Source organism: Plectropomus leopardus, chromosome 3, assembly GCF_008729295.1.
Source record: "Plectropomus leopardus isolate mb chromosome 3, YSFRI_Pleo_2.0, whole genome shotgun sequence".
Taxonomy (NCBI): domain Eukaryota; kingdom Metazoa; phylum Chordata; class Actinopteri; order Perciformes; family Serranidae; genus Plectropomus; species Plectropomus leopardus.
In genome coordinates this window covers 12,376,465-12,392,763 of record NC_056465.1, presented here as the reverse complement: position 1 = coordinate 12,392,763, position 16,299 = coordinate 12,376,465, and the positions used below count along the sequence as shown (strand labels likewise).

The following is a 16,299-nucleotide window of genomic DNA, read 5'->3' as shown; positions in this document are numbered from 1 at the left end:
TGCTGGAAGACCCATCGCCGACTGCACTGCCGGTCCAACACCAACACAACATCACAACGTCCGGCTAAACTGAGCGAATAACGGTCGCCCCTGACTTTTTTAACGTATTAAAATGTACACATAAAACTTGTAAATATGCATACACCTCTGTAAAATTATTTATCCAGAAAAAGTTTTAGTCCAGGTTTCAGGCACATAATTAGTCAGCTTTTTTATTTAGGCCCCCCCAGACCAGTAGATCCATGATTTGTCAAGCAGCGGCAAGTTAGATCGTAACACCGGAAGTGATATTTTAGACTCTCCCAACAAATTAAAAGTCATCAAATGACAAGTGAAGGAGTAATTAGGTTTCCCGGTAACTACTGGTGTCGTTGTACTTTTATAACATTTTATATGCAGGACTTTTAGTAGCCTATTTTAAAATTGTTGTATGGCTACTTTATGTTTACTTGTACTTTGTGAGAGGGGTGGTGGAAACGGGGGAGGCACTAATGTCTTTTCAAACACTCGGGAGGGAGATAGGCCTATGTGTTTTTGATTTAGCATAGGTGAGTGACATTCAACCTGAACTGGTTGTATTTTGCATTTATTTTAAATACCCTAAGAACCCCCAAAGCCTGTGAGGCATGTTTTCTTTAAAAATCTCACAAATCCCACCAGCTATCACTATCATGGTCAAAGTCTGTAAAATATTGTTTATGGCAAGGGGAAAGTCATGCATCCCCTCCATCCACTCAGGGAGGCTCAAGGAAAAATAAAAATAATAAAATAAGAAATAAAAATAAAATTAAATAGAACAAAGTTGCACCCCAGCCAGGTACAGTCCCTTTGGAGAGGAAAAAATGATTAATTGCTTTCTGCTTTCAGTGGACCCCCAAACCCTCTGTCTCACATCATCACCCCTCTATGTTGAAATGAATTCTACATCCTTGACTGTTTACACAAAAAGTATTTTTTGTTAAAAATGGTGTTTAATTGGAACCTTGGACTTTTGAGCTTTTGGAACACTTTGAATCCATTTGAGTTCACTTTTTGTATGTAGCATTGACTACGAGAAATGAAACAGTGTATTGCAGAACCCTAGGCAAGAATATAGGATCAAATCCCAGTGGGGGCTGAAAGAAAATCATATGCATTCAAACAAATGACAACACTGCATTTGAACCATACACAAATGTAGTATTTCAGGGAGGCTAAATAATGTATAGCCACTCTATTTTTGCACTTCCCTGAAAAATTTCGGCTTTTATTTTGAAGAAAGTAGGCAGTACAAGTTTTACTAATTTCGCGTGCTTTGACAGTAGTCCTTTTTGCGGAACTCAACCTTATACCAAATATTTGCGGATGCTTTATATTAACGAGACGCATGTTGCAAAATATCATCAAAATATTTTAAGGAATGCATTTCTTTTGCGCAAACATACAAAACACAACAGCACGTCACCGGTAATTGTTAAACCTGTTTGTTACGGGCAGTGTCCTGCTTCAACCTGCAGGAGGCGACATTGTACATGCAAATGGAGGTGGAAGTGTTGAGCATCATTCCCTCCTCCACTGGAGCATCGCTTCATCTGACAGTCAGCAGAGGCTATCCTTCCACGATTTTAACGGTAAGATACTGTTTACGATTTCTCTGCACTCTGCGTGAATAGAAAAACTAAAATCCTCTTGAAAGACTCACTGCGAGAGTAGCCTATTTAATCTGTGTTTGATCTCATCTGTATCAGTTGTGTGTTGATTAGAATAGAGCTACAGTGAGAGATTGTGGCAGGCGTGCGATTTTATCATACAGGATGGATCGCAGCAACTGAATACAAAAATAAGACATGACAGGTGTGTCGTCTCTTCCCCGCATGCAGCCAGTACAGGCATTTGTCAATACGATGGTATGTATGCAGGACGACCCGCTGCTGCTGCTGCTGCTGCTGCAGAGTGGCTGCTTGGTCAGCAGCAAAGATGTATCGATGGACACGAGAGCTGAGCCTCAGCTTCCAGAATTTACTCTACTTATTTTCTGGCTTGGTGATCAAGTGATGTTGCAGCGAGGATGCTGATACAGTAGTGGATGGGAGTAGTTTGGACTTCCTGTTGGGCTGTGATGGAGCTACAGCATGCAGTCACCATCACCATTCTCAGAGTGTGTTATCTTTGCAATCTCCAGCTCTGGGTTGGCTTTAACAGTACATTTCATCACTAAATGAACATACCAGAACCTCATTCCTCATTTGAAAAGGGTGGAAATGATCTTAAACCCCCCACTTGTGATGTTTAATAATCGCCTGATGAAATAGATTTCATTACAGATGTAATAACCAGCAGGTGATTTATACAGATTTAACAAGGTGGTGGGGAGGTGTTATGTTCTTTCACATCCCATCTGAAGCCTAACCAGGAGATGCATTATAAGACGGATTACTGTGTCCCACTTCCCTCATCACCTCCTGATAACATCATTTTCTCAAGGGGAGCTTTTTTTTTGCCTGCACTCTGAACAAGGCAGAGTCTGCCACCCATGTCCTGAAGCTATGTGAAATCAACACGAGGCCTTGTTTGTGATTGGCTAGCATTACACACTGATTGCAACAGGATTGTCAGATAGTGAGCAAGGTCACGGGACAGATTTGAGGAGTTAAATGATGGTGGAAGCTTACCCTTCCCTGGAAATGTATGCTTAACACTTATGGAGACTTATTTCTATTTTCAGAAATCACAGATTAAAGGAAAAACAAGACAAAAACATCCACCTGTCCCACACTGCATTTACTCCCACAATCAATGCAAACATTTCAGAGATAATGCCACCTACTGGCTGACCCCACAAGAATTTAACCCCTAACCTGTATGAGTAATGAGGACCATTCTCCATGCACTGAGCAGTGGAGCTGGCCTTTATAAAGGCAGGCATTGTCCCTGGAGGCAGAGCTCTCTCACGGCCTGAGCAGCAGAGGTTGCCGGTGTGGCAGCTCAAAGTCCTGGCCCATGACACCTCCCCTCTCCCTCCAACCTCCATCCACCTTCTCTCCCAGGACGGCAACAAGGAGGGAAAATGAAAGCATGTTGAGCGACAGGCAATGCTGCACTCCAAGAATGAGAGGCATGTCCTGAAATCTACTTTAATTAACCTCTGAACAACAAACCCCTCTGTACACACACACACGTGCCTTTTTGTATAGGCCTGTAGGGTGTAGCAACATTATTAACCATTTAATTACACTATATAAACAGCATGTAACATGTTAATTAATGACATTTAGCCATTTTTAAGGTTGACATTTTTTTAACCTTTAGACCAGAGATACTCAACTTGCTTTGCTTGGTGGCCACTTTTGCAAAATGACAGGAGGCCAGGGGCCAGTCACAGCAGCTCCATACATGCTTCCAGGATCTCAGGACATTTCTAGGATTTAAGGACATTTCTAGGATTTCAGGATGTTTCTGGGACTTCAGGACATAAGGGCCTTATCTAGCACCTCTGTCTGGGGGTGCAGGAAGCTCTGTTTTGATGCTGTTTATGCACTCTGGCACCTTATGTATACTAAAAGTATAAGCCAGATTTAGCCTGCGGGCCGTAAGTTAAGTATCACTGCTTTTGACAAACCAGGGCTAGCTGTTTCCCCCCGTTTCCAGTCTTTGTGCGGAGCTAGTTTCACAAAATGTTGAAGTTTTTCTTCAGCAGTTTAATGTCTTACAGACCAGAACAGGTGGGGTATCTTATTCACGAGGAATTAAAGATCTAGTGTGTAGGATTTAGTGGCATCTAACAGCACATTCATTTCCAGTTTGCTTGTCTGACAATAGTCCTGAAGTACAATGAGACCTGGCAAGAGTAAGCCTCATCATACATGGCATTGTCTTTAAGAAGACGACCAACAATAGCCATATCAACAGCATATTTGAACAGCTTGAAATTACTGGCCATTTTATATGTGTAAAAGGAAAACAACAGTGGTGACAGTACAGAGCCTTGAGGTGCCCCAGTATTCAAAACAAGCTCTTCTGAGTACACTCTGTTCATTAAAGCTTAAATACAATGTAAGAGGCTACCTTTCACATTCATCTTTAAAAGTTGTTCTAAAAAGTTTCGATTTGTATAGTATTAACAGTTTAAATCAGAGAAAAGCAGCAAATTCTCATATTTTAGTAGCTTGAATCAGCAAATGCTTGGTGTTCTTAAATAATAAATAACTTAAAATGATTCACTGATTATCAAAATAAAATAAAAAGTAGATTTTTCCTACTCACATTGTTTCCTTAGAAGGATTTTTAGAGGCCTGGAGGGATGAATAACACAAGTTAAATCAACTAACTTTTTCAGCTCATCAACATAGATGAAACTTACTGTGAGCACTACATTCAACTAATTAAGGGCTGTTTTTGCCATGAAGCATGTTATTCCTCTGCTCTCCCATCAGCTAGTTTATTTTCTCTGAAATCCCCAGCAGACACAGGCTCTGCTCAGTCAGGAGAGTACTTTTGTGTGTTTGTCTTGCCAGTAAAAGAGGGTTAATGAGATCCTCTACGAGTGTATGCATGTGTGAATAACCTCGCATGCATATGTGCATATATCAAATCAGATCAGGCAGAGTTCTCCCTCTCTCTCTCACTCTCTCTCTGCATACTTTAGAGCATCTGAGCGACTCCCATTTGATGCATGCTGACGAGGTGGGTGTATCCAGCCCAGCCGCTCTGATGTTAGGAGGCAGCAACTCCTTCATCCTACTCAGTCTGCTCTCTACTCTCCCTGCTCTCCTGTTTCAGCCAGTCTGTCTGCCCTCTAGCGTAGTACTCTCCTTTCACTCACCGCTATTCATCACCATCCAGGATACATTTACACAAACCCACGCAGGTAGACAGAGCATTGTCCCAGTGGACTGAAGAGTTTGGCTGATAGATAACAGATATATTTACATTACCCTGGAAAGAATTAGAAAGTGGGGATCTGTAGCATTGCAGTTGAAGCTGAAGTTTGCTCCCCACTACGTTTTTTTTTTTTTTTTTGTCCTAAAGGATATCACACACAGCTGCAGAGGTAAGGGAAGAATAGATACAGTATGCACTTTTTTGCTGTTTTTTTCTATTTATTCCACTGTTTTGCTCTCATTTCTCCTTTCTCAGCTGTTTCTTGTGTGCCTCTCATGCTCTATTTTCATAATGCATCTGCTGTCAGTTATTGATTCATCATGTTTCGTTATTCTTTTTACTGTCTCTTTTTTTTCCATTTTTACAACTTTTCCTATTTATTATGCTTCTATCTGGTGCTCTATTTTGCTTTCTTTCTTCTTCTCCATCTCAATGCAGTTCATTTACAGGTCCCATATTGTAAGAGTAAGACTTCCATATCTCTATTTATAATAAAACGGGTATAGGTGCTATAAAAATACAGCGGAAGTATCAAAATGCTTAATCCACAGAGGATTGTACATGGTCTACATTTAGATTGTGCCCTTAAACAAGCCGTCAGGACTTCCGTGAAGTTATGATGTCACAACTACACTACATAAAAGTGGAAATGCTGACCAATCAAAGCAGACTGGGCTTTTTCAGGGGACGGGCTTAAAGAGACAAGCGCTAAAATGGAGCATTTTAGACAGAGAGTGTATAGATGTATATTCAAGCAGACAGTGTGAGGAAAATTAAGGTTTTTTTTTAAAAAAAAATTAAAGCATGTAAATATGTTCTAGTAGAAACCCCAAATACTAGTTTGAACCTGAAAATTAGCATCACATGGGATCTTTAAAATGTTTTTTTAAGCTGAATCTACAGTTTTTCAAACCAGCATACATTTATTTACATTCCAGCCATGCTGTGAAGACTTTTTATCATCTTTCTCTCTCTGTATGCTGATGTTTGTTTTTTTGCACTAAGCTTTGGAATCTTCTTGCATCCGTGTGGTTATCAGATGCTGGATGCTAGACATGCACATACATATTTGTGCACAATATGTACAAACAGACTGACAAAGGGAGTCTCTCTCTTTAAAATTATCTGCCTATTTGTCTTTTATGTCTATCAATACCAGTTGATCCCCTCCCTGAGGCAATTCGTCAGCTGGACCAGGTTTCACTAAAATTCCCCTCCGTCCTAAAAGACTAATGTCTTTCAGCTGGAGCCTGACACGTGCACATATGCATACAGTTACAATACACACGTTGTAGAAAAGCACGCTAACCAGGCAGTGGATGGAGCTGAGAAGGAATAGCAAGTGATGGCTGTTGTTTAGAATGATCATATATGCAACTTTTGCACGGTTGCTTCATAGCGATCTGCATGCATTCACGCTGCATCGATGCCTTCTCTCTCTTTCTAATGCAAAACCTCCCTGTCTCTCTCTATCTCTGCTATTTTCTGGTCTGTATGTATTCTCAGTTAGTCTTGGTCACTGCTTTGCTTGCCTGCCACAGAGCATTGTCCATGGTTGGTTGGTTAACCGCAGCTACACAACATTAAAAAGGCAAAGCGTCCCTGTTACATGGGGCATGTTTACAGGCTGTCACATTGTGTGTGACTGTGTTTTATGCTGCATTCACTGACATTAAGAACTCCCCATCCATACCCAGGTTAAAGGCCACATTGTTATTTACTCACACACACACACACACACACACACACACACACACACACAAACAGCCACAGTCTTCTGAGATATTGCTGACCCGCATTAGTGTACAGTCTCTAGCTGTGTGTGTGTGTTTATTTTTGTATATGTGTGTGTGCGTGTCTGCGTGATTTCCTCTGAGGTGCAGTGAGGTGACTCATAGCGGCTCACATGCTGGTGGCTGTTAGATGCATTCACTGTAATGATGCCATGATGTGTTATTTGCAAATAGGCACTGTCTGATGAAACAGTTTATCCGTAAAATGTCAACTTTTCAGGAAATGAAAACAAGCAAAATAGCCCTTTTTTCACTATCCATGAATTTTTAAGGATGGGTGTGCAATCTGAGAAGATTTTGTAATCCTAAATCTCAAATATTTTACTTAATACATAGCAGAGCTTGTAATGCTTTAATTACAGTTAAAAACACACAGGACACAGGATAAGTTTTAGTTCTGCAACCTCACTTCTGGATGCCACTAAATCCTATACGTTGAAAAGTGGCTCCGGGGACGGCAATGTCCGCCAGTTGGTCTGTCACTTTAGTCCAGACTGAAAGATCTCAACAACTGTTGAATGGATTAGCATTTAATTTGGGACACACATACATGGTCCGCAGAGGATGAGTCCTACTGACTGATGAATCCTGCTCTAGCTCCACTAGCACGTTGACATTTGTGGTTTTGAGTGAAACACATTCTCATGCTAACTCATCGTATATCACTACTTGTTCAGTGTCCTCCTGCATTTGTTGTTGACGTTCTGAGACGGTGTTTCAGTTCATGCCTGTTAACTGAATTGTGTCCTTTTCAAAATACTCTTCCCTTTTCACAGGAAATGTCCAGTTTCTGAATGTTAGATACATACAGTCTTTTTCAAAATACAAGCATGTGGTTAGGTTAAAGCAACAAAAGCACATGGTTAGGTTTAGAAAAAAACATCATGGTTTGGCTCAACATTCACAGAGGAAGCGAACAGCAGGCTCCTATGTGAAGGTCTGGGTTTTGTTGGACCCATCCACAGCCGTGAATGGTGGCTTTTGGCTTTGGTGTCTGGCACCAAATTCACTGACCAAGTGGTGATATAAGACGTGTTAGGAATGACAAAGGGCTGAAATGTCTCAACAAGTATTGGTATTAACATTCATGTCGTACTCAAACTGAACTAAAGTAACTTTAGATATCCCTGACTTTTCATCTTGTTCCATTGGATCAACTATTTAATTTGTCCAGTGGTTCATGAGCGAATCAGAATACTATTAACATTCCCATCAGCCTCAGTTGTATGTTAAATGCTTATCAGTAAATGTTAGTATGCCAACATGCTAAACTAAGACATTGTAGCTGTTAAACATCAGTATTTAGCATTGTTAGTGTGAGCATGTGAGGACCCTGATGTTAGCATTTATCTAAAAGCATCACTGTTCACATTACCTACAAGAGGGAAAACAAACAAGATTTTCTGGGGTAAACTATATATCATGAATAGTAAAGTAGTCCACTTTGGTCCTGCAGTGGAAACCAGACCATTAGGGACCAGGCCTTAGGTAGAACTGTATAGGAAAGGCTTAGCAGCTTAATCTGATGGAAAGTGTATTGAAGCACAGATACAGACAGACACACAAACACACACACACACACACGCACGCACGCACACACACACTGGGCCCACCCAGAGTCTGCAGCCACTCCAGTGAGCATCTTGGGATGACTGCTCTTATACAGAGTAGAGCACAGAACACTTGCTTCACTCTGAATAACTAAACACGCTGTGCCGTCACACTGAATAAACACGCCATGCTCTGCTCGTGTTTTCTGAGTTTGTGCGATTGTCACGATGCTAATTATTCTTACTCTAACGTCAGTTGTCGGCTAAGAAACAAACCACGTGGCACACGAAACGATTCCTTCACACACACATTGCAGTGATGCGTGTGTGTCTGGTGTGTCTAGAGCAGTCTGTTGCAGGTTGTTTTCTCACCAAGCAAGATGGGCAGTAATGTGTAATGTGCATGGTGTGTGTGTGTGTGTGTGTGTGTGTGTGTGTGTGTGAAGTTGGCTAGTGCTAGTCAATGCCAGCCTGTGCTCTGTCTGGACTGGCCACGTGCCCGGCGCTCCCATGTGGTTCTTATTCTCCAGACTTTCACATCCACTGACTCCTCCTAAGGCTTCTCTGAACCTGTAAATGCCTTTGTTGGCCCACACAGCGGGAGTGTGTTTGCGCACAAATGTGTGTGCCTAGCTGATTGCTGAAAGGGATAAAGGTGTTTGGTTTCTTACTGAACCAAATAACCCACTACAAAGACAAAACAAAACTAAAAAAGGAATGAATCTGTGAGGGTGTGTGAGTTTTCAAAAACACTACTTTGCAAGTGTGCATGAAATCGAGCCATGTAGGGCAACAATAGTTGGATTTTTTTTTTTTTTTATTGTTTTATCTCCACAGTTTAAAAAAAAAAGAGATGTTCTTTCACTGAACAAGTGGCAGAGCCTTGGCTAAGGAGCTTTAGGGCTTCTTAGCTGTGCTGTGGGAGGGAGAGGGACTCCCTAAACTCTCTGTCTGTGTCAGTCAAAGAAGCCAAAAACCCCTCGCTGTGAACACACACAGATACATGAGAGCCACGAGTCAGCAGGCTCGCACTCACACACACCAGCTGAGTGAACGCCTAGGGATAGCACTACTAATCTCATTCTCTGTTGACACACTATTCCTCAGCTGTGCCGTGCTTTCACAGCTCTCTCTCCCTCTCTCTCCATGTCGGTATCCTAAAGCTAGAGGTGTGCTCCTTCCTATCACTGTCAGCAGAAGGGTGAGTTCGCACAGTGCCGGTGGTGTGTGTGTGTGTGTGTGTGTGTGTGTGTGTGTGTGTGTGTGTGTGTGTGTGTGTGTGTGTGTGTGTGTGTGTGTGTGTGTGTGTGTATGCTTTGTGCCTGCAGCACATCTGCTCTCCAAACTACAGCTTCCCACAGAGTGCACGACTTTAAAAAACAGTGGGACTTTGCAAAAGTTCAACTTAAGTGGCTCTGTGGTCCTCAGGTGGTTTCCTGAGGATGGGTAGAAGTGAGAGGAGAAATTCTCAAAGTAGTTTCATTTATTGAATTCGCCAAATTCTGCGAATACATTCAAAACAAATCCATTTCAATCCACTTTATTAACTTTATGTTATAGCTTTTTCTTTCTGTCTTTATTCTTTCTTTTCCATCGATCATATGGTTTAAAGTATAAAATTAGAAATGTATGAATTCAGACAAATTGCAAAACTTACTGTAACTTTAATAAGAGATTGTCAACATCAGCACTTTGGCCCTTGACAATTCATGAGTTTGTTGTGGATGATGTTGATCCAGCCCATTTTTGGACAGCAGCCAACCAGCACTGAAGTCATTGCCAAGGTAGGCAGATTTCTTTCTTTGCCCTGAAAGCACATTTTGTGTTTAGAGGAATGTCGGCTGGCTTGGCTCTGTACACAGCACAGTCCTACTACAGTCTCTTTACCAATATAAGTCATTTAATTTAGTGTCACTCAAATGACCAACTGACTGATGACATGACATGTGACATCCCAGGGACCTTGCATTACTGTCCACAGTGTCTAACAACTACTGTGCAAGTTAAAGTTGATGATTTAACTTAATTTATTTTAGTTGCCTGAAAAGGAGCAGATTACTAATGATGGCAATTAACCTTTGACTGACGGTCCAAAATAATGCAATTCACCTGCTTTGTCACTGCGCTCAGAGTCACTCACAGACACCATCCATTGTATTAAATTTTTAATACAATAATGAGTCATCTCTTTTTGCTCACAGGCTTAGTTGTGTTTGGCTACAGGGCTAAATATATTCCTCCTGATCAACATCCCCCCATCAACCACTGGATTACCAAGCCTTTCAAAGGTACAGAGTGGTACAGGAATGAGTCCTAAAACCCAGAAATTTGTTTGAATATTAGCACTTCGCATTCCCTCATCTCGAAGTCAGTGTTTTTTTTTTTTGAATGGGTTTGTTGTAAGATACATGAAATAAAGTCTGTGGATAACATAAGCTTAAGCGGTGGACATTTTACGACATAAAATCCATCTGTAAATCCCCCACTTGTAAATTTTAAGCCTTTACATGTTGTGCAAGAAGACACTCCCTAAATGGGGCTACAGAGCGCCATCATATCAAACACAGCTTTACAGCCTCGTTATGGAGGTGACGTTGAAGGAATGCGGCCGCATTGTAGTACGTTTATAGCCGTTAGCTTTTTACTTTTAGCGATTGCATTTATGCTTTAAAATTCATAAAAGTGGAGTTTATTTTGAAGATTATCTTGCTGAACAAAATGTGCAACTGTCATAAACATTTGTTTACCACAAATCTTATTTCTGCAATAATCCAAAATATAAAGGAACAATCCCATACGCTGTTTGATGAGGAAACCAATGCAGCAACGCTAAGTTCTGCATTGGCCTACAAAAAACCCCCCAAAAAACATAATCCCTGCAGCACTCTAGACTACGGAAATATAGACTTATACAAAAGCAATTCCTCTCAGTCATCACCTATTTGCAGAGACCCTGACCTGCACCTGTATTTTCTCATTCTCTACGTATTTTTCTATGTCAGGGACGTTTCCAGCAAAGCGTGCAAGTGAGGTTGGGACTTTATAAAAAGGTGGCGAGGTGACAAACCATAAGCAGCATGCATCCAAAACAATGCTACGAAAATAATGGATACAGCAATGAAAAAAAGCAATTATCAGAAGAGGAATGCCGAGTTAACAAATTCTCATTCTCATTCCAAGCTCATTCCAAATCTATAGTGAATCTGAGGTTGGCTTCACTTTCTCCCATGCTGGCAGTACAGTTTTTAAACAGTAGCCATAATTCCTGCAAACTGGAGCTTTAAGCAGAATTTCTAAACACACCATATTGTATCCCTGGAAAGGCCCCAGCAGAGCACTACAGGTGGGCCATCAGTGAATAAAACCCCATTTTTTTCTGTTGTGTTGCACCGTGCCTTTGTTGTGTCCCATTTGTTGTATTGAACAGTGATGAGGAAGAGATGCAAAGCCTTTTTTTGTGATCTAGAGCCAAAAACTCCATCATTTCTTTCACATATTCTTTAAAACAACATTTCTCCTATTTTCTTGTTAGTGATGGAGATGATGTTGGAAACATCCTTCTTTATGATGTGACAGCAGCCTTGTGGAATTGGAAAAGAATGCTTTTAGTATTTCTTGTGTGACATCTTCTTTCACTTCCTTGTCAGAACAATACTGGAATGTCCCGCTGTGATCTGAAGGTGCTTCCAACTTTAGTTGAAATGTGGAAAAGGGGGTGTTACCGTGACAGTCAACAAACACCTCAAAGATGAACAGCATGTGAAATCGTCTTGTGACATCAGTCCAGTCTTTGAAAAACAGTTGGCTACGCTGTTTCCATTGTTACTGAGCTCAACAATAGTATGTGTGTTTTTGTGGAATGTCCATGGCGGATGCATGAGTGGGTGAGTGTAGCTCGACAAGGGTCACTGAGGTGGGCTGCAGTTCAACGCTGAGGGGAACTATAGCGATCAGAGGAACAAAACAAGCTGTTAGTGTTTCCCATGTTCTTAGACCTCTGGTAGGGTGGGGGAATCAAGCCTGGTTTTCACTTTCTAACAAAACCATATATTCAAAACTTTCCTCTCTTTTTAAGGCTGCAACAGTGATTTTGCAGGTTTAGGCCATTAACAATTCATCGTATATTTTTCACAATGCTGCCAGCCATTTCCCAAAGCATGCAAGTTTTCCTCTATTACCTTTTCATGGTAGGATTAAAACCCTTAAAACAGTATCTGGTGACAGCTAATGCTTGGATGCCGGGGGTATCCTTCAATGCATCAAAATAAGACAATTGTTAACATTCCCAAAACTGTCCAACCATGATGATTACATAATTAACTCCAGTATGGCCCTTTAAAGGACAGGGGTCAGATGCAGTTTCCAGTGAGTTCATATCTGAGTTCAGATCAGAGGCATCATTTAAACAACAATTTCTTCACGTAGAATTTAAAACAAAGTCCTGAACTGCAGCTGAGCCTGAAATTAGGAACCACAACCGGACGTTTCTCAAGTAGCAACGGTGAGGAACAATGGCTAGGTCCATCCTCACATTGTTTACCTACGTTGTATCCCCACCACTGCTCCTTAATGGGTTCCTGGCATTGACAGGCAGGAAAAAACAGAGTCTGTCGTGTGAGGAGTCGAGAGTGCACAGGGGAACGTGGGACTTCCTAATGGAACCTTCATCACCAAATACTGTCTTGTAATTGGCTGGCTGAACGTGAACTTCCTGTCTGAGTGTTGTTAGAAGTGACCACTCCCTGCAAAAAAGTCAAAAGATGTATTGAGTGAGTGAGAGTGTGTGTGTGTGTGTGTGTGTGAGAGAGAAACTGTTGTGTGTTTTGAACCTGAAATAACCTCTGGCTCTCTGAGTGTATATTTGAATATTTGAGATGCTTGTGTGTATATAAATATCGAATGCGGATACAGTGTTGTGCTCTTCTTACGAAGGTTGTGGAAGTGCTATTTCCTTGGCAGACTCCTCGAGTTCCTCTTCTAAACTCAACTCTTCTAAACATACTTTACTCACTGAAACATGTTGGATATCTGCTGCACTTTTATTGCACTGCAGTCTATTTATGAACGCTATTTTCCCACACTGCCTCACTGCTCAGTTTGCAAACACTCCTCTCCCTTTTTCTGCTGCTGGTCAGTATTACAGCATTTCACGTCCTGCTTTGACCTCAGCTTCCACCTGCAGGGTCTGATTATAAGTTTTCCCAATTGGTTTATTATCTTCACTCCCCCAGTCTCCACTGCGTTGCACTTTGGGGTGACAAGACCAGAGCCTAAACCTCAATTATCAACACTGTACATACTCCCCGTCCACATTATAAGTCTGTTCCATGTGAGTTTACTGACAGAAACACAAGTACACACACACTCAGTGACTGTTGCTTACTATCGGTATTGCCTCCTACTGCTCTTGCTGACAGCATGAGTGGCAAGGAGAGATTGTCGGTAAACCACAACTATGTGAGAGTGTAGAGGACTATGATTGTTGCTGTGGCTGCTGGACGACAGTGGGATGTCTGAGGAATTTAACAGTTGTATCAAACCATGTAGGTTTTGAAAATAGATCTTTTAGGACTGTAGTTCTTAAATTTGGTTAACAGACCAACCAAAGTAAAATAGCAGAGGGGACACATTAGGGCTGAAATAATCAGTCTGTTAATAGAATAGAAAATTAATCCGGCTTTTTTTTTGGATAACTAATTCATCATGTACGATGTTTCCCAAACATTTATTTATGGCAGTTGGCCACGATAACATCTGCCATCATGTATTAATTTGTTATTTTGGGAGCTTGACCATTGATTAGCAGTGGTACTGGGATATACAGTATACCGTACTGCACAACACTCTGGGAGCACAGAGTGTGCTCTGGGGCCAGATGGAGCAGCAGAACACCATGCGCTGTAAAAGTTAAACTTAATTGTGTTTGACGCCGGGTCTAAACGTTTTTTTCACTCGCCTCTGCAGCAGCTGCTCCTCTCATCTATCTGATCTGATCACCTCTGATTGGATGGATTGATAAATTATCCACCCTGTGACTTATACTTCATAAACTGCTGCTGAGGAAAAAAAAGAAATCATGAGACACATAATGATAAAAGGGACACTCACACAGAAAAACTACAACAAAAAACAAAATGGAAAATTTGCTGATCCCCACCTCCACCCCCACCATCAGCTATCACCAAACAAACTTTCAAATTCTGTGAGAAACACTGATGCAAGTTATATCTTCAGCAAAAGAATCAGAAATCAGAATCAGAAAAAGATTTATTGCCAGTTATAGTTAACACAATACGAGGAATTTGTTTTGGTGGGTTGGTGCAACATAAATATAGAGAAAGAAAACAGATAAAATAGAAGATACAAATATAAAATATAAAATATAAAAAGTACGAGTCTTACAGTGCAAAACAAAACAAGTAACACAAGTAACAGTTTAACAGTGCAAGAAACAGAACCATGGAATTAAAGTATATACAAGAATGGTTGGAGTGCAAGATATATATTGATATTTACATTGAAATTCACATTTATATAGGTTTGAGTGCATATGCCATATATTTGCTGTCAGGATATGATGAAAGTTTCAGCAGATATGACAAAACCTTATTTTTTTTATAAAAGTTACCTACAGCAGCTTTAAATGTTTCAGGAAAACTGCATGGATGGACAAGTAAGAGAAACAATTGACATCCTTTAGGAGGTTGGTAGAGCAAGTCAAAGATGTCTTAAGACAAATTTCTCAGGTGTATGAGTACTGAGTGTGTGATTAAACAAACAGAACTCACACACACGGGCACAGAAGCACAGAACTGTCCCTGAGAGCAGCCCAAATCTAAACAACCATCACCTGCAGAGCTGCAGCGCCAGCAGACTTGTGCTTCCTATCAGCAAGAGGCAAAACAGCAGCAGCTGTGTAGAATTGCAAATGTAGACATGTCGATGTGTGTGTCTCTTTCCTTAGCGCATGCATGTGTGTGTGTTTGAGGACTTAAGATTTTACATTTTAAACCTCTGAACTTCTGATGAGTCACGCACTGTTTCCATGTGCTGCTCCACATCGAAACTTCCTTGGTCTTCCTCTCAGAAAAGATTTAAACTATGACACCATTCATTTAAAGGTCATTTGAGATCCTGTTAGCTACTGGTGCTGAAGATTTGGCAATATTAATTCTTCTTGCGTGTGCATGTTTTTAAGTTGTTCTGAGAGGTTTTTTTTTTTTTTTAATTTATCAAAAGGCAAAATTTAAAGTTCTAATGTCTTCAAATTGTATTTGAGAATTGTGTCATCCTGATGGGCTTGTGTTTGGGCCTCTGGACACACTTGGTTGCACTTAGTGATGGTTTTTTATGCTTGTCTCTCACTCCAGCCCCCTTGAACTCATTCACAAGACAACGTCAACACATGCTTTCTCTATCTGACAACTCTTTTTTTTCCTATGAAATTTTTATGCCTCCCATCTGCGAGCCAAAGAGAAAATTGACTTCATGGCACTCTTCTCTGTCTCACACACACACACACACACACACTCACCTCTGTTGCTTCTAAGGTAGTTATTGCCTTCCCAGAGGTTAAAGCACACACATTTAAGATGTTAGAAGTAAAGAAGAGTACAAGAAAGGCAGAGATGAAACACAGATGAAAAGGAAGAAAAAAGATGATGAGATGACTGAGAGTGAGTGAAGGGGAGATAAAACATTTTTTTTGTCTAAAAGAGTGCATTTGTGCATGTGTGTGTTTGCATATGTGTGTGCAAAGCTTGTTTGATGTCCTTCTCATCTTTCAAACTGGCGGTGGTGAGATGGCTTGCACTAATGGGTTGCATGAAGCTCAGGAATGTAGATCAACAGATGAATGCCTCACTGCTGCGTATGACTGTGTGTCTGTGTGCTTGTGGTGTGAGAGTGAAAGCACACTGCACACGTATGCAGTGTTGGTGCACACACACACACAGACACACAAAAAGTTGCTTGTAAACTACCAGATTATGAGCTCTCAGAGGTGTGTGTGTGTGTGTGTGTGTGTGTGCGCGCATGTGTGCGTGCATGCCTGTGCGTGCGTGCGTGCACGTGTTTGCCTCAGTAAGAACCTTTCT

General features: G+C 41.1%; 1 protein-coding gene across 1 annotated transcript in view; it reads left to right on the top strand.

The window, feature by feature from the left end:
• Positions 1-4,751: 4,751 nt before the first annotated feature.
• Positions 4,752-16,299, top strand: part of kank4 (KN motif and ankyrin repeat domains 4) — an 84,923-nt gene continuing 73,375 nt past the window's right edge. Inside the window, exon 1 of the mRNA XM_042512409.1 lies at positions 4,752-5,029. The gene's annotated coding sequence lies outside the window, so the exon portion shown is untranslated. The remainder of the gene's footprint in view (positions 5,030-16,299) is intronic.